The sequence below is a fragment of the Pseudophryne corroboree genome, chromosome 3 (assembly GCF_028390025.1).
Source record: "Pseudophryne corroboree isolate aPseCor3 chromosome 3, aPseCor3.hap2, whole genome shotgun sequence".
Lineage (NCBI taxonomy): Eukaryota > Metazoa > Chordata > Amphibia > Anura > Myobatrachidae > Pseudophryne > Pseudophryne corroboree.
Window position 1 is genome coordinate 724,435,049 of NC_086446.1, and position 18,641 is coordinate 724,453,689.

Here is an 18,641-nt window from a genome sequence, read left to right on the forward strand (position 1 = left end):
GACTCTATTGCAATATAGCATCTATACCTAACTTTTCTGTGCCAACACTAATACCTCTGCATAAGCAGAAGGTTGAGGATAGAGTGACAGGAGAGAAAGGGGGAGATGTACTGTACTAAACAGTGAAAAAAGTAGAGAAGAGAACCAGTGGAGAAGTTGCCCATGGCAACCAATCAGCACTGAAGTAACATTTATAATTTATAGAATGCTGCTGGCGCCCAAAATGGCTGCCTCACCTTTTGCATGCTCCTGAACATCTCCATAAAACAGCTTAAATTCTCCAGAACTGACCTATGAATCATCATAAATATCCAAGGACTTACCTTTAACTTGTACTACTCTACACGGACATCTCATCATAACCAACGGATTGCATTCTTGTGCTGAGATACACACTAGATTGAATCCTCTGCAACACTCCACTGAGAAGTCCTTCAGTTTGGAATCTACTGTACTCTGCATTGGACATCCCAGACAAGGTAATGTGGACTACAACCTATATTTGGCTCCATCCAGCCCTTCACTTAGACATCATCCACCTCTGTTCTCTGAGCAACAAATACCGTAACTCTGACTTCTTGCATTTTTCAACTAATGTCAGTATACTCAGGCTCTGAATTGCTGAAGGGTCACTGTTCATTTCAAATTGCATGATCCCAGCCATACCCCAGGACAAATGATACCACTACCCTTACAAGAGATCTACTTCAAAAGCCTCTCACACTGAGACAAGCCTGCTCTGTCCTGGAATTATTGACTAAATCAGCAACAGAAAAGGAAAGTTTATTTTATTTATCACTTGTATCAAATATACACATTGAACTATTGGAGCAGCAATAGGTTATAGCAATAACTCTGTTCATGAACCCGTTATAATTTTTGGATCACATGCCGAATTGGGAAAAATAAATAAAAATAAAATAAAAATTATATTTTATATATATATATATATATATATATATATATATATATATATGTATATATATATATATATATATATTTATATCGGCACTCTTCTTCTTCTTCTTTATAAAAGGTATGTTGTGTTCACTTATAAATTTGTATCACCTTGAAGAAGGGGCGTTGTGGCCCCGAAATGTTGGACACTGAGTGATTGAATAAATGCACTTTATGCACCTTATTGGCTGAAACCAGACCCGTGAGTGCCGCCGCTGCTGGGCTTATTATATATATATATATATATATATATATACACACACACACACATATATACACACATACAGCTTTCTCTCCCTCATCATCATATGCAGCCCATACTTATAGTAATCTGTCATTGATGACCCAATGTATACGTATTCCTCCAGCTTCATTCTTTCACTCCGCCCACCAAGTTCCGCAGTTCCTATTACACCATCACAGGCTTCTATCCTCCAATCCCTTGGCATTTTAAAAAGAAAACACAGGCGCATTCCTGGGAAGCGAGCAGGCCGGAAACTTCTTTTCCCCGGTAACCACCTAAGTCTTTTGCCCACCTGCTCACCCCCAGATTCAAAGAACAATCAAATAGAAGAGATACCCAAAAAATGGCCCTGTGCTTAGGAGAACAGAACTGTCAAGTCTCTCTTTGTGACCCCCATACCCAGAGCGCCTGCACTTAACATAAAGAAAACTGAATGCCCTCTGGTATGCTCAATCAGGTCAGTCCTTTGTAATGCCAGATCTATAAGAAACAAGACTGCAACAATTGCTGACCTTATTGAATCTGAAGATCCAGCCTGTATTACAGAGACCTGGCTAGATGAAAATGCAGCACCTGTATTGGAGGCTGCAGTCCCAACAAATTACTCTGTCATCCACAACCCAAGACTGGACCGCAGGGATGGCGGGGTGGCTATCTGCTTTATAAAAGATCTTAAACTTAGGGTCCACCCTATTGAAATTACTTGCTCATTCGAATGCATTGCTGTCCGGAGTTCGACATGTTAAAGTCGAAAAATATTGTAATGCATATGCCTTGTACTAACCCCATGCACATGCCCGCTGCTCGTGCACTCAGTCCGCCGTGCGTGCACATATCCGCAATTTGCGTAGGATCGCTCCGGCGATCATGCGCGTGATATGGGTATTTACGGCGGAGTTTGTGGGCGCGTAGGGGGTTATTAGAACATTACATATTTAACCCAAATAGTGCACTTTGTACCCATAGTTCCCCTACACCACATCAGCGAGTATCAATAGTTTAAACAGTTCCAGGACTAAGGGATTCGCCTTTGCATGATAGGAAGGGTCAGATAAAGGTTGGAAGGTGATGTCTAGTATCCAGCTGTAGGGTATTTTGAGGGTAACATTCCGGTGTTGGTTAGAGAAAGATTGCATGTTCCAGCGTATAGTAATGTGCAGAAGTAGAATATAGATATTCACTGTATTTACTGTATATTATGTATGCGGCGGGAATCCAGAGGATACCACCCACAAGAGCAGTTGGGGAAAGACATCGCCCACCTTTTCAAATCAACCTATGACCTCTTCTGTAATGAAAAGACACATCTCTGTGTCCAATGAAAAGGATATTTTCTGATCAGAAAACTATAGAATGTTAGTGTGGGCTGAATAAGGTGTGAATATATTGAACCCCGCTTGGTGAACTTGGTGATCTTGGTGAAGCTTGGTGAAGCTTGGTGAAACTTGGTGAAGCACGGTCTAGGTGAAAACGTGGTGAGCACGGTCTGGGTGAATACGTGCAATGGAGTGTGATAAAGTTTTCGTGGTATTACACTCCAGCTGTTTTGGAGCACAGGGTGGAGACTCCAGTGATCCTACCACTTATAGATAGCAAGTGTCTATGAGCGGTATGATTGGACCGCACGGTTGTGTCTTCACTTTCCTGCAAGGGTCTTAGAGTGTATTTATCTGTACAAAGTGTATAAGTATTGATAAGGTGTACGCACTGCGGGTACTTTGTACCGTCAGTGCTACTTAAGGTTTAAGGTATAACATTGTTGCAGTAATTTGCTGCTAAGGGTTAAAGTGTAATCATATCATTGCATTGTATCATTAACAAGGTTTAAAGGTTATCAATTGTGTGTGCGTACGCTGTGTGTACTCTGTACACTCAGCGCGGCGTGTGTACGCCAAGTACGTACCACGTGCGGGACTCTGTACGCAAATAGCGTACAAAGTGCGTAGCACATGTATTCAGTCTAGCGGCCATAAGCGGCTCCACGGTAATAGTGTATCTAGAGGTATAGCTTTTCGGTCTAAGATAATATCGACGTTATCAATTGGGAGCTCTTCCGGTTCTTCCTCATACCCGCAGCCTAGCAGATTTACGCAGACTTTATCTATCAGCAAAGGGCGGAAAGGTATCCCCCCGTAAGCCTTCTCTTGGTCGGTGGATACACTAGTGCTGATTAGATAAGCGTCTGCCCTGCATGGTTTGAATGGATGCTGGAGGGATCCGTAAGGTAAGAACGCAAAAGCTATTTTTAAAATCTGCAAATTTCTGTTTTGGCGCCAAATGCGCACACAACACACGCATACACCTGTATTTTGTACTTTGCATATCTGCTCGCATTATTGCCGTAAGCATTGATTACTAGATTAATTTTGACCTGTACTGAGAAAATTTGTTGCTATTTAGTTAAAATATAGAGTTAATATTTAAGGAAGTAAGTGTAAGACGCACACACAGCCTGGCCTAGTTGTAAAGGTTTATACAGTAGAAACTGTGTGTTGTGTTAAGTGAGCGATTATAGTTAAATATCGCTTACATTTATAGAAGTGTGGGATTTGTAGTACTGCAGACGTACGGCCTTTGTACACGTGTCTCGGACAGCGTACGGGACTGCGTACGCAACGTAAAGACGTACGCACGTGGCGTGTTCACGCAACGTGCGTAAAAGTACGACCGCTAAATACAAATCACACAATAGCATTGTTTTAGTTTAGGCGCGAGACGGTAACCACGCGATAATAGCACAAATTGATCAGTTTCCAATATTTAGTTTAAAAACCTGTTTTACTGTATTACCTCTGGGGAAAGCTATCAGTTATCGAAACAAGGGGAGGCTTACAGAGAAGACAAAAGATGACCCTATCAGTTAAAAGGAAAGGATATTTTCTGATCAGAAAACTATAGAATGTTAGTGTGGGCTGAATAAGGTGTGAATATATTGAACCCCGCTTGGTGAACTTGGTGATCTTGGTGAAGCTTGGTGAAACTTGGTGAAGCACGGTCTAGGTGAAAACGTGGTGAGCACGGTCTAGGTGAATACGTGCAATGGAGTGTGATAAAGTTTTCGTGGTATTACACTCCAGCTGTTTTGGAGCACAGGGTGGAGACTCCAGTGATCCTACCACTTATAGATAGCAAGTGTCTATGAGCGGTATGATTGGACCGCACGGTTGTGTGGGCAATACGCAGCGCAACGTGATACGAAGTTTTGCATATTTGTGTGTAAATCTCGTCATCATAAGCGTTGTGTGAAGCACATGCAAGTGTGATTTGTGTAAAGTAAAGGTTTAGGGAGTTTTCGCTGGTCCCTCCAGAGGCAGATATTCACTGGGTACCTAAAGGCCCAGGGGATATAGGCCAAAGTAGGGCCTGCAACGGCTACACGTGTCTGCTAAAAAAAGGCGGATCTGTGATACTCGGAGCAGAAGAAGTTAGTGGAAGAACTTTGAGGACTTCCACCGGTAGACTACTGTGTTTGGTGCATTTTAGGAAGTTTTCCCGTGTTAAAAAGGTCCACAATGGAAGCCAAGTGCACAACACAGGGACGTTCACCAGTCAGGGTTCAGACAGCGGAGTTCAGACCCAGGGGGTCAGCTCGGTTAGTAATGTGGGGGAAGTATGGTCCCCACACTGAGACCTTTTGTGATGAATGGACACGACTGACTGTGGGGGATAAAGCACCATTTCCTGGGATAGGTAGCTTTGACTCAGAGGTATTGCATAATCTAAGGCTTAGGAACTGTCTGATAAAATGTCAAAAACAAAGGATTAGATACACAAACTGTTTAAATTTATGGCAGCAAGAGGGTGATATGCAGAGGGAACTAGCTTACACAGCCGGTTGCAACCCTAGCAGGAAACTGATGGCAACCGCACCACCACCACCGTATATTACAGGGGAGAAAGTGGCTACAGACAATGACATACTGATATATGCTAAGAGTAAAATTGATAAATGTAGTAATGATGATAAGAATGAACTTAATAAATATATTAATGCTAACCCGTGCAAGTTGTATTCCATCTTAAACTTCCCTCAGGAATACGAGCAAGAAGATGAACCCAGAACGATATCGGCACTTCCTCCAGCAGCCACCATACAGGACACCCAGGTGGGCACAGCCCAACCGGTAAGAGCAGTAGTAAAGCCCTCTAGCAGAGGGATAAGTGAGGTCGTGTCCACGGGTAAGTACGGTACAGTATGTTATGCAGAGACAATTGCACCTCACATTGTAGAAGCAACCCAAAATGATGTAATTGAACTAAATCCTGTCAGGGTGATCGCAGTCCCCAATGGGAGGACTGACGCTCAGGGAATCACTCCCGTCAGGAACATTGCTATGCATTGTCCTTGGTCCCGGGCAGAATTGAGGACAATTATGTCTGAATTTCCCGATCCCAGAAAAGATCTAGTCGCATGCCAAAGGTTTATTAAAGAATTAGGTAATGCCACCGAACCCACAAACAAAGATTGGTGAACAGTGCTACGAGTATGTCTACCTTCCAATATTGACCCTGCGAAATTTATTACTGATTGCAAATTAGACGCAGAAGTACCTCTCACTGAGGAGTACACTCAGGAGAATGTACGACAAATCAATCTGCAATTAGGAGTATATTTCCCTACTGTTGTCAAATGGAACAAAATCTTTTCCATAAGACAAAAAGAAGGTGAAACGGCATCTGAATATTTCCACCGAGCACTGCAGGAAATGTCTAGATACACTGGGATCGAGGACATTAAGGAAAATATACATCACAGGGAGGTAGCTGTGTCAGTATTAATGGACGGGTTAAAAGACACACTAAGAACCAGGGTACAAACCTCTCTACCTAACTGGAGAGGTATCTCGGTGGCTGCATTAAGAAAGTCCGCTATCGAGCATGTGTTATGATTCCAGCACTCTGGTCTAGGGAGATTTTATAACAAGGACCTGAGCACTGGAACGTAATGCTGGGAAAGGAAGCGGGAATGGAAAATAGCCCCTTGCGCCCTAACTCCGTTGTCTCGCCCGTGCTGTCAGAAATCCCTTGCGAGACTATGGTTGCTTGAGCCCATGGCAGCCGCGTTTGAAGGGCGGATTACGTCTGCCCAACTCCGATGCCCCCTCAGGTCTTAATGGGAGACAAAGGGAAATCCGAGACAGGGTGATAACAAGGGGCCCTCTAACTCAGCAACAAGGCCAGGGAAAAGGACAACCAAAATACCCCTTGTCCACTCTCCTACCCGGCACCGCCGAGTTCCGGAGAGGACTTGTGGAAGCGGAACCCTCCGCAAATGCTCCGAAACAGAATACAAAAAATATAGCGGGCTGAGCCGCAGCACACGGCAGAGCCGCAACTCACGAACACCACACGAGATTCTATGGCGACCGTGGCGGACAATAGAGGACCAGAGACTTCTTGGGATGAGGTGATAACTCCAAGATTCGGGAACTCTGAAGACAGGAATGACCGGACACAGCAGGACAGGAACTGACGTTCAGCAAACCTAAGCAGCATGCAGGAAGCTATTACTGGCGTCTGTGTGAAGCACTGAGAAAGTATTTAACAAGGAATCCTCCAATCAGATGTTACAGAGCCAGATTATCAACATGCCGTGCAGCTGCCAGGCTGCACGAGCAAAGACAAGTGTGTGTGTGATTATTTGATTGACCCTGCAACGGGGAACGCGGTCCGCCCGTGGCGTCCCCGTTGCTAGGGTCCGGGCGGCTAAGCACACCTGGCGTCCCTGTGTTGCTAGGGAGCCGGCGGCTACGCACGCACGGTGTCCCAGTGTTGCTAGGGACCAGGCGGCTAGCCCACTCGGCGTCCCTAGTAGCTAGGCGCCGGGCCGCGAGGACATAGCGTACCCCGGCGCCTAACAGTACCCCCCCCCCTTGAGGAGGGGTCAAGAAACCCCTAAAGCCAGGTTTCTGAGGAAATTATTGAAAAAATGCCCTCTTGAGCCTAGGGGCATGAAGATCCTTGTCCAGGACCCAAGACCTTTCCTCCGGACCATAGCCTTTCCAGTGAACTAAAAAATAAAGCCGACCCCGGGATAATTTAGAGTCAAGAACTTTCTCTACCAAGAATTCCTGTTGTCCCCGTACCTCCACTGGAGATCTACCCTGAGAGATCCTCCGAGGAAATCTACTGGAAGAAACGTATTGTTTCAACAGGGAACAATGAAAAGTATTTCCAATTTTAAGAGATCTTGGTAAACGTAGCCGAAAGGCAACTGGGTTGACCTTCTTACTAATAAGAAACGGTCCAATAAATTTGGGTCCCAGTCTAGCCGAGGATTGTCGAAGCCTGATGTTGCGAGTCGACAACCACACCTTATCTCCCACCTTAAAAGTGCAAGGACGTCGGAGCCTGTCAGAAAATTTCTTCTCTCGGAAGGCCACTTTCCTGAGAGCAAGGTGCACTTTTTTCCAAATTGCTCTGAGATGGGAGGTCAAGGTTAGCGAGGAGACTGGAGAATGATGAAAAAAAGAATTGGCTCTGGGGTGAAAACCAAAAACTGAAAAGAACGGAGACTCTTTGGTGGAGGAATGACAAGAGTTATTGTAAGCAAATTCAGCCAAAGGGAGAATCTCGGACCAATCATTCTGGAGTTTGGCTGAATACAGACGCAAATATTGTTTTAATGACTGGTTGACTCGTTCAGTTTGCCCGTTAGACTGTGGGTGGTAACCAGATGTTAAAGACAGTGTCATCTTCAATGAGGCACAAAAACATTTCCAGAACTGTGCGATGAATTGTGGACCCCGATCAGAAACAATATCAGTGGGCAACCCATGAAGCCTGAACACATGGCGGAGGAACAAAACTGCCAACCCTTGAGCAGAAGGCAATCGGGGAAGAGCGACAAAATGAGCCACTTTACTAAAACGGTCCACTACCACCCAAATGACTCGGAATCCGGCTGAAAGGGGAAGGTCAACCACAAAATCCATGGAAATATGAGACCACGGCCTGAGAGGAACAGCTAAAGGCATGAGTTGCCCGATAGGCAACGAACGAGGAACCTTATGCTGTGAACAAACCTGACATGAATGAACGAATTCCTTAACGTCTTTAGAAAGACTAGGCCACCACACTGAGCGAGAGACTAACTCCAATGTCTTAGTGATTCCCGGATGCCCGGAGACTTTGCTGTCATGAAATTCAGTTAAAACAGTGGCTCTCAAAAATTCAGGGACATAAAGATGACCAGCAGGAGTAAGTCTAGGAGCTTGGTGTTGAAGCTGGTTTAACTGGGTAAATAAATCCTGAGTGAGGCCTGCCCGGATGACTGAAGATGGAAGTATGGAGGTAACAACAGGATTGCTATTGTGAACCGGAAGAAAGCTACGTGACAGGGCATCAGCTTTTGTATTCTTGGAACCAGGCCTGAAAGTAATTATAAACCTGAAACGAGTAAAAAATAATGCCCAACGTGCCTGTCGAGCATTAAGCCGTTTAGCTGACTCAATATATTGCAGGTTCTTATGGTCAGTCAAAACCGAAATAGTATGTTTAGCTCCCTGCAGCCAATGCCTCCACTCCTCGAAGCCCATTTCACCGCCAGTAACTCCCGATTACCAACATCATAGTTGGATTCAGCGGAGGAGAATTTCCTGGACATAAAGGCACAAGGATGTAACTCCAGAGACTCCGGATCCTCTTGAGAAAGGACAGCCCCCTCTCCAACCTCTGAGGCATCAACCTCCACAACAAAAGGCAATTCCGGATTAGGATGTCTGAGGACTGGAGCCGAGACAAAGGCTTGTTTCAAGGCCTGGAAGGACAATTCGGCTTCATGCGACCAGTTGGTAGGATCCGCCCCTTTTTTTGTAAGAGCTACTATGGGAGCAACCAGGTCAGAAAAAGAATGAATGAACCTCCTATAATAATTCGCAAACCCTAAAAAGCGCTGAATTGCTTTTAAATTAGTGGGTTGCGCCCAATTAAGGATGGCCTGGAGCTTCTTTGGTTCCATGGAAAATCCCTGAGGAGAAATTATGTACCCTAAAAAAGATACTTCCGTGACGTGAAAATCACACTTCTCCAGCTTGGCATACAAATGATTCTCACGTAACTTTTGAAGAACCAGACGCACCTGGGTAACATGTTGTTCCATAGATTCAGAAAAAATCAAGATGTCGTCTAAATAAACGACCACTAATTTCCCTAGGAAGTCACGGAGAACATCGTTAATAAGGTCTTGAAAAACCGCTGGAGCGTTAGACAGGCCGAACGGCATCACCAGGTATTCGTAGTGACCTGACTGAGTGCTGAAAGCCGTCTTCCACTCATCCCCAGATTTAATTCGGATGAGGTTGTAAGCTCCTCTAAGGTCAATTTTAGAAAAAATCACAGCAGAACGTAACTGATCAAAAAGTACAGAAATCAACGGCAAAGGATAGGTGTTTTTAACGGAGATCTTATTCAGGGCTCTAAAATCAATGCATGGTCTAAGCGAGCCATCTTTTTTCTCCACAAAGAAAAAACCTGCACTTAAAGGAGATTTTGATGGTCTAATAAATCCCTTCTTTAAGCTTTCCTGAATATAATTATTCATGGCCGTAGTTTCTGGCCCGGACAAAGCATATAATCTCCCCTTTGGCAAAGTGGCACCTGGAACTAGCTCAATTGTACAATCATAAGGCCGATGGGGAGGCAGAATATCCGCATTGCCTTTAGAGAAGACATCGGCAAACTCTTGGTATTCCACAGGAATGAGCTCTGGAATGATTGCTGCAACTCTGACTGGATACGAAATACATTCCTTAGCACAAAATGTACCCCATCGGGAAATCTCCCCGGACCGCCAATCAATGGTGGGATTATGAAAGGCCAGCCAGGGGTGACCCAGAACAACAGGAACTGCCGGGCAATGTGTAAGGTAAAATTCAATATTTTCGGAATGTAAGGCTCCTACGGTAAGTACTACTGGAGGTGTACGGTGAGCAATTATCCCATTAGAAAGCGGACCCCCATCTAAGCCGTGCATGGTGATACATCTATCTAATGGTAACTGCGGAATGCCTAAGGCCTTAGCCCAAGTTAAATCCATAAAGTTTCCTGCAGCTCCACTGTCGACAAAAGCCGACACCAAAGAACTGAGGCTGCCAAAGGAAACCTTAACGGGGACTAAGAGAGAGTTGTTCGAGGAGATAAGCTGCAGACCTAAGTGAACCCCCTCACAATTCACTTGGTCAAAGCGTTTCCCGACTTGTTCGGGCAATTACGAGCAAAATGTCCCTTACAACCACAGTATAAACAAAGACCGGAATTTTGTCTTCTGGTTTTTTCTTCAGGAGACAGCCGGGAGAGACCCATCTGCATGGGCTCCTCGACGTCATCTGGAATGGAATATACACATGGACTAGACCTTACAGATGCTCCTCTTTCAGCCCTCCGCTCACGGAGACGACGATCAATCTTTATAGCAAGCTCCATAAATTTATCGAGAGTCTCAGGAGCGGGGTACTGGAGGAGGCTATCTTTTATAGATTCAGATAAACCGAGGCGAAACTGACTGCGCAGGGCAGGGTCATTCCAGCCACAGTCGTTCGACCAACGGCGAAATTCGGTACAATAAACCTCCGCAGGATTTTTTCCTTGTTTGAGAGCGCGCAGCTGACTCTCAGCGGACGCCTCTCTATCTGGGTCATCATACAAGAGCCCTAAAGACTTAAAAAAGGCGTCTACAGATAACAACACAGGATCCTCTGCTCTTAAACCAAATGCCCAGGTCTGAGGATCCCCCTGGAGTAAAGAAATAATAATCCCAACCCGCTGAGATTCATTACCAGAGGATGTTGGTCTTAAACGAAAATAAAGTTTACAGGATTCTTTAAAATTAAAAAATTATTTTCTATCACTGGAAAAACGGTCGGGCAAATGCATCTTTGGTTCAGAGACTACCTTCGGGGAGGCTCGCAAAAGATCTTCCTGCGATCTCACCCGAAGAGAAAGATCCTGAACCATCTGAGTAAGTTCTTGAATCTGGTTTACTAAGAGCTGACCGGGTTTCGGCCCTAAACCTGACGGATTCATGAGGCCGATAAACTCTCACAAAAACTGAATGAGAAAAAATTAAACCCCGTTTAATTTTAAGTTTTGGTTGGGCCGGTAATAATGTTATGATTCCAGCACTCTGGTCTGAGGAGATTTTATAACAAGGACCTGAGCACTGGAACGTAATGCTGGGAAAGGAAGCGGGAATGGAAAATAGCCCCTGGCACCCTAACTCCATTGTCTCGCCCGTGCTGTCAGAAATCCCTTGCGAGACTATGGTTGCTTGAGCCCATGGTAGCCGCGTTTGAAGGGCGGATTACGTCTGCCCAACTCTGATGCCCCCTCAGGTCTTAATGGGAGACAAAGGGAAATCCGAGACAGGGTGATAACAAGGGGCCCTCTAACTCAGCAACAAGGCCAGGGGCTACAAGGTAACTTAAAACTAGAATATGTGCGGAAATACCGCCAGGGAAAAGAACAACCAAAATACCACTTGTCCACTCTCCTACCCGGCACCGCCGAGTTCCGGAGAGGACTTGTGGAAGCGGAATCCTCCGCAAATGCTCCGAAACAGAATACAAAAAATATAGCGGGCTGAGCCGCAGCACACGGCAGAGCCGCAACTCACGAACACCACACGAGATTCTCTGGCGACCGTGGCGGACAATAGAGGACAAGAGACTTCTTGGGATGAGATGATAACTCCAAGATTCGGGAACTCTGAAGACAGGAATGACCGGACACAGCAGGACAGGAACTAACCTTCAGCAAACCTAAGCAGCATGCAGGAAGCTATTACCGGCGTCTGTGTGAAGCACTGAGAAAGTATTTAACAAGGAGTCCTCCAATCAGATTTTACAGATCCAGATTATCAACATGCCGTGAAGCTGCCAGGCTGCACGAGCAAAGACAAGTGTGTGTGTGATTATTTGATTGACCCTGCAACGGGGACGCAGTCCACCCGTGGCGTCCCCGTTGCTAGGGTCCGGGCGGCTAAGCACGCCTGGCGTCCCTGCGTTGCTAGGGAGCCGGCGGCTACGCACGCACGGTGTCCCAGCATTGCTAGAGACCCGGCGGCTAGCCCGCTCGGCGTCCCTAGTAGCTAGGTGCCGGGCCGCGAGGACATCGCGGACCCCGGCGCCTAACAGCATGACCGTAATATCCAAAGAACCAGGGAAGCACAGGGAGAGCGGTTGATGGTGATGAGCATCCAAACACTGGAAGAAGCATCAACTCGACCAAAACCCCAGGCCCCTGGCACATGGAGGAAGCCAAGAGTTTGTTATCTGTGTAAAAGGGAAGGGCATTATGCCAGCAACTGTAACAGCACACATAAATTCAGACCCCCTAGACAAGAACACGAGCAAAGTTATGATACACGTAATTGGGATCAGGGATCACATAGGAAAAATTTTGGGCCACACCTGTAGTCTGCAGCCAGTGAAGTTGATTGCTAGCCTTGGTAGTGAACCTGAGGTCACAGTTGATGTAGCTGGTAGATCATTTCTTGTAGATACAGGGGCGGCCAGATAAACTCTGTGATTTATCTTTTAAAGTTTCCTCTTCATCTCTGATGTTCACCGACAGATTTACAGCTCAAACGTCACATGTCTACTCGGTCTTTTCAGAGGTCTGCCCAACCCCAGTATATCTCACCAGCATCATTGTGCCTGGCCATGCACAGAGGGTGGAGAGTGGAAATACTGGTGAAGGGAGACTGTGCATAGATACCGATAGACATGATGGTGTGACAGCCTGATGGTGAACGCAAATGTGACAAATATTTTCTTTTGTTATTCTCTCTCTCTCCTTTTCATCTTCCACGGATGGTTTACGTCACACAACAGTGAAACACATTGTAATGCTAGATTTATGTTCCCTACAGAAAGGTCGCTGACTCGGAGAGAACATCGTATCACTGGAATGCCTGTTCCGGGAAGGTTGAGAGGCAGGACTGTTGTGACGGCACCTGAGCACAGAGAACAACAAGACTAGAGGCGGTTGTCGTACCAGTTTTCTTTTTCCTATTTATTATTTTTTCCATCTCCCATTACCCTCCTTTCCTCCCCCTCCTTGGTTCCTTTCTCTCCCCTTAACAAGATTGACTTACCCCAAGAGACTGCATTCCGGGTTTTCCTGTTGACCCTGTTGTTGACCAGAGCAGTCTGTTTCGGTGAGAGTACCAGAGAGGTCGAGAAAGGATCTGGAATGGGTTCTGATGGCAAGGACGAATTTGTAGAATTCCAAGAGCAACACATCCACCGAGCAAAGGCGAGTATCAGAAAACGATCTGGTAGTCAAGAAACTAGGAGGCACTGTGAAGGGTTATTGGCTGAGGAAAATTGTATTTGTAGAAACTGTGAAAACATAGTTGAGGACGGGTGCATCCAGAGATGTCAGTCCAGCCTTAATATCAACATGGACCGTCATCCATTGAGTGATTATCACTCACTAGTGGGTAAGGTTTTAAACCAAACAGAATGCTGGGTGTGCTCACAAGTACCTCAAGGTCAGAGCAAGTCAGGACTAGTACCGTATCCTTTAACAATAGATGAGGTACTTGAATTACGGGGTGGGAGACCGGTGGACAAGAAAATTAATATTTCTAGGCCCCCTAGTTTGAAGCTCCATCAATATCATGTGGATAGATCCTTAGTATGTTTCAACATTTCCAATTCCTGAAAGCCGGGAAATTGGGAAGTGACATGGAATAACCAAACCATTGCATTTTCACACAGAGCCGATAGAATGCCCGTAGACACTGAACTTATACGCCAAATAGCCGACGGTGGAAGGTATTTTCGATACAGGTATACTCTAGGAAGTAGGATCATGCGGGTTGGAGAAGTATCACCAGGGTACTGTGCGCATATCATACAGCCTGATAAGTGTACTGAACAGATGAGAGAGTTAGGGATAGGATTTTTCACTTGGAAAGTTTGCAATATGGTAATGTCATATTCTGTCCCATATGTTCTCCCCTATGATGCTTATTTCATATGTGGGAGGAAGGCGTATAAGTGGCTTGCCCCAAACTCAGAGGGATTGTGTTACATTGGAAGAGTGTTGCCAGAAGTAATGACCATAACCCATGATAAGATGAAAGACGTTCACCGCAGTGCTCAAGCTCCTTACACTCATACTCACTATGAAGAACATATCGTTAAGAGACACCTTATAGATAGGACAGAGCACGCAGCCTCTGATTTGATCCACGAATCCACCGGGATTCAATTCCTACTCGCGTTAGACATCACCCGTACCGCCAGAGGAATTATAAATTATAGGTATATCCACGCGCTAGCGAACCTGATAGATAATATCACATATCTTGTATTTCTTTAGTCTCACACCCTCCTGACACTTGGATAACTTTGTGGGGTATCATCATACAACCCATTAAGAACCTAGCAATCTGGTGGACCATTATGCAATAGGTAGCATCTATCCTTGTGTATCTATGCCTATTTCCCTATAGATTGTAAGCTTGCGAGCAGGGCCTTCCTACCTCTGTCTGTCTGTTTTTACCCAGTTTTGTTCTATTACTGCTGTTCTAATTGTAAAGCGCAACGGAATATGCTGCGCTATATAAGAAACTGTTAATAAATAATAAATAAATAAATAATAAATAATATTACCGAGATGTATGATGACACCTTCAGGTATACAGGGAGGGAGTTGCAAGCTTACAAAACGGAACTGATCCAGCACAGGATGGTTCTAAATTATATCACAGCGGTGACAGGCGGGTACTGTGTCACCTTGGCAACTCAGAACGGTGTGAAGTGTTGCACGTATATTACAAACAGCACTGATGACCCAACCGAGGTCATAGATCAAAAGATGGACGATATCTTGCAATTGAAGTGGGAGTTCCGGAGGAGACACAACCTTACCCTTACTGCTGTGAGTAATGAACTGACCGGCTGGGTCTCATGGTTGAACCCACGCAATTGGTTCTCAGGTTTAGGAGAATGGGCTCAAAATGTTATCGTGAGTGTAGGAAAGTTTCTTCTTTGTATCCTGGGAGTTGTCATAATGATTGGTTTGATATTTAGATGTGTTCGAATTTTAACACGGCGCAAGCGCGGTACCACAGTGATGAGTTTGAGGAGCGGGGGCATTGGTACAGCAACTGATTTAATTTATGACCCATCAAACGAGACAATGTTGTGATAAGACGTGATTCCACGGTCCGTTTCTTTCACCCGTTTCTCCTTTGTTTTCCCTCAGCAAAAATACACCCATCCAGAAAAGACTTTGATGAACACTCTCAGCAAAAATACACCCATCCGGACAAGACTTCGATCAACACCCAAGAACGATTGCACAAATGTTATGTGATTGTATTTGTGATACGTGTCTTATTTTCATCTCTACAACCTTCAGGTAGTGACACACATAGTCGACAGGTGATATCCACATATTAGCATTCACATGTGTTCCCCCTCCATGTATCATCAACTAAATGTGCACCCCATTTGTTGGAACCAGAAGCCGAAAAGAGCTCGGTAGTGTATGTTGGCCCACTTACAGACCCTTTATACGGGATGAGAAGGATTTAATGTATACTTCGCAATACCTCAAAGCTTATCTAGAACATATACAGCACGATGATACATGCCCCTCAGACATGGATTTCATACATACATGCTTTTAGTATCCCACTAGGTCATACATTTCCCACCTACTCCTCTCCTCCTACCATCCAAATATTTTATGTATAATTTATTGTATATTTTTATCCAACCATCTGTAGATATTGTATTGTATATTTTTCTGTTTAATGTTTAGATAGTGGTAGTTATTGTTGACTGCCAAAGGGTGGACTGTTAAAGTCAAAAAATATTGTAATGCATATGCCTTGTTCTAACCCCATGCACATGCCCGCTGCTCGTGCACTCAGTCCGCCGTGCGTGCACATATCCGCAATTTGCGTAGGATCGCTCCGGCGATCATGCGCGTGATATGGGTATTTACGGCGGAGTTTGTGGGCACGTAGGGGGTTATTAGAACATTACATATTTAACCCAAATAGTGCACTTTGTACCCATAGTTCCCCTACACCACATCAGCGAGTATCAATAGTTTAAACAGTTCCAGGACTAAGGGATTTGCCTTTGCATGATAGGAAGGGTCAGATAAAGGTTGGAAGGTGATGTCTAGTATCCAGCTGTAGGGTATTTTGAGGGTAACATTCCGGTGTTGGTTAGAGAAAGATCGCATGTTCCAGCGTATAGTTATGTGCAGAAGTAGAATATAGATATTCACTGTATTTACTGTATATTATGTATGCGGCGGGAATCCAGAGGATACCACCCACAAGAGCAGTTGGGGAAAGACATCGCCCACCTTTTCAAATCAACCTATGACCTCTTCTGTAATGAAAAGACACATCTCTGTGTCCAATGGACAATGAGATTACAGTGACCATTGTATTGTGTATGTAAGTTGTGTATAAAAAGACCGTTGTTGCCTGGCCGGTCAGAAGACTCTGAACGCTTTCTATCTGACTAGCGGAGGACCGGCCGGGTTGCGCTTGCGAACATTCTCACGTATGTACATTCTCGTATGTACATTCTCTGTAGCCATTATTCTGTTTAGATATATTTTGTTAGCCTGTAGTGTATGATTTGTACTGTTTTACCTTTTGGAATAATCCACGGTGGTCTTAGAACCCTGTGGTTTCAACTACAAATCGGTGTTGTGTCTTCACTTTCCTGTAAGGGTCTTAGAGTGTATTTATCTGTACAAAGTGTATAAGTATTGATAAGGTGTACGCACTGCGGGTACTTTGTACCGTCAGCGCTACTTAAGGTTTAAGGTATAACATTGTTGCAGTACTTTGCTGCTAAGGGTTAAAGTGTAATCATATCATTGCATTGTATCATTAACAAGGTTTAAAGGTTATCAATTGTGTGTGCGTACGCTGTGTGTACTCTGTACACTCAGCGCGGCGTATGTACACCAAGTACGTACCACGTGCGGGACTCTGTACGCAAACAGCGTACAAAGTGCGTAGCACGTGTATTCAGTCTAGCGGCCATAGCGGCTCCACGGTAATAGTGTATCTAGAGGTATAGCTTTTCGGTCTAAGATAATATCGACATTATCAAACAGGATTAGGTTTCAGAGTACTTCTCATTTACCGGCCCCCTGGAGATGGAAAGATACATCTACAAGAAATTGCAGAAACTGTTGCTAGCCTGGTTCTGGAACATCAAAGATGGCTCATGCTCTGGGATTTCAGTGCATGGGTAGATGATGAGCTCTCATGCCTTGGTCAACACCTCCTGTGCACAATGAATGGTTTGGGCTTCACACAGGTCATTCCTTCTGCCACACATAAAAGTGGTCACACTCTTGATCTGGTCTTTTAGATTGGATTAGAAGTCACTGACCTAAAAATAAACCCAGTCATCTGGTCAGACCACCACTCCCTTTGGTTCTCAGTTGCAACCCCTCAAATAAGATCTCTGCCCGTGGAGTTGACCAGGTATCGTCCAAGGAGGGGTATGACTCCCTAGGCTTTAGCAGTAAATCTGGATCTCTCTGCTATACTGGGTGCCTGTGAAGATCCCTGTTCCCTAGTCCGTTATTATAATTGGGATGTTATGGCTGCAATTGATATTATCGCCCCTGTGCATGTAAGACCTCGTAAACCACAATGTCGAGCTCCCTGGTTCGACAACAGTGTTAGTGAGATCAAGAAAAGGGGGCATAGACTGGAAAGATGATGGAGGAAGACTAACCTAGTGGATTACAAAATAAAAGTAATATAGCATAACGAAGAATATCAAGCGACAATCACCCGTAAGAAATCACAGTTCCTGTCAAATGAGATCACGGCAGCAAATAATAGGCCAGCTCAACTTTTCCGCACAGTGGAGATGCTGTGCAAACCAGCATGCCTGCAAACTGATGAAACCCTCTCCCAGGCAAGATGCAACGAGTTTGCAAACTTCTTTGCAGATAAAATATCCACCATCCGGGCTGGAATCTCCACAGTGCCATCAAAGGAGTGCTAAACTACAAAGCCTGCCAATATAAGCCTATCCACTTTAACCCAGTGGATGTAAAGGACATTGCTGAAATTGCTCAGATTTTGCATCCCACCACCTGTGATCTGGGCCCTGCCTCAACCAAGCTTCTAATAGGTTGTATGGATAGAATTGGTCCTGTCTTTGCAAAAACTGTTCAATGTTCTTTACAGACAAGCATTTTTCCTGGACCCCTAAAGGAAGCAATTTTTAGACCTTTTCGTAAAAAACCTAATTTAGATCCCGACTGCATGACCAAATACAGACCGGTATCAAACCTTCCTTTTCTAGGAAAGGTTATTGAGAAAGTGGTTGCAAATCAACTGGAAACCCGCCTGACAACCCATGATATTTATGATCCATACCAATCAGGATTCAGGAGAAGACATAGCACTGAAACAGCCCTGGTGTGTGTG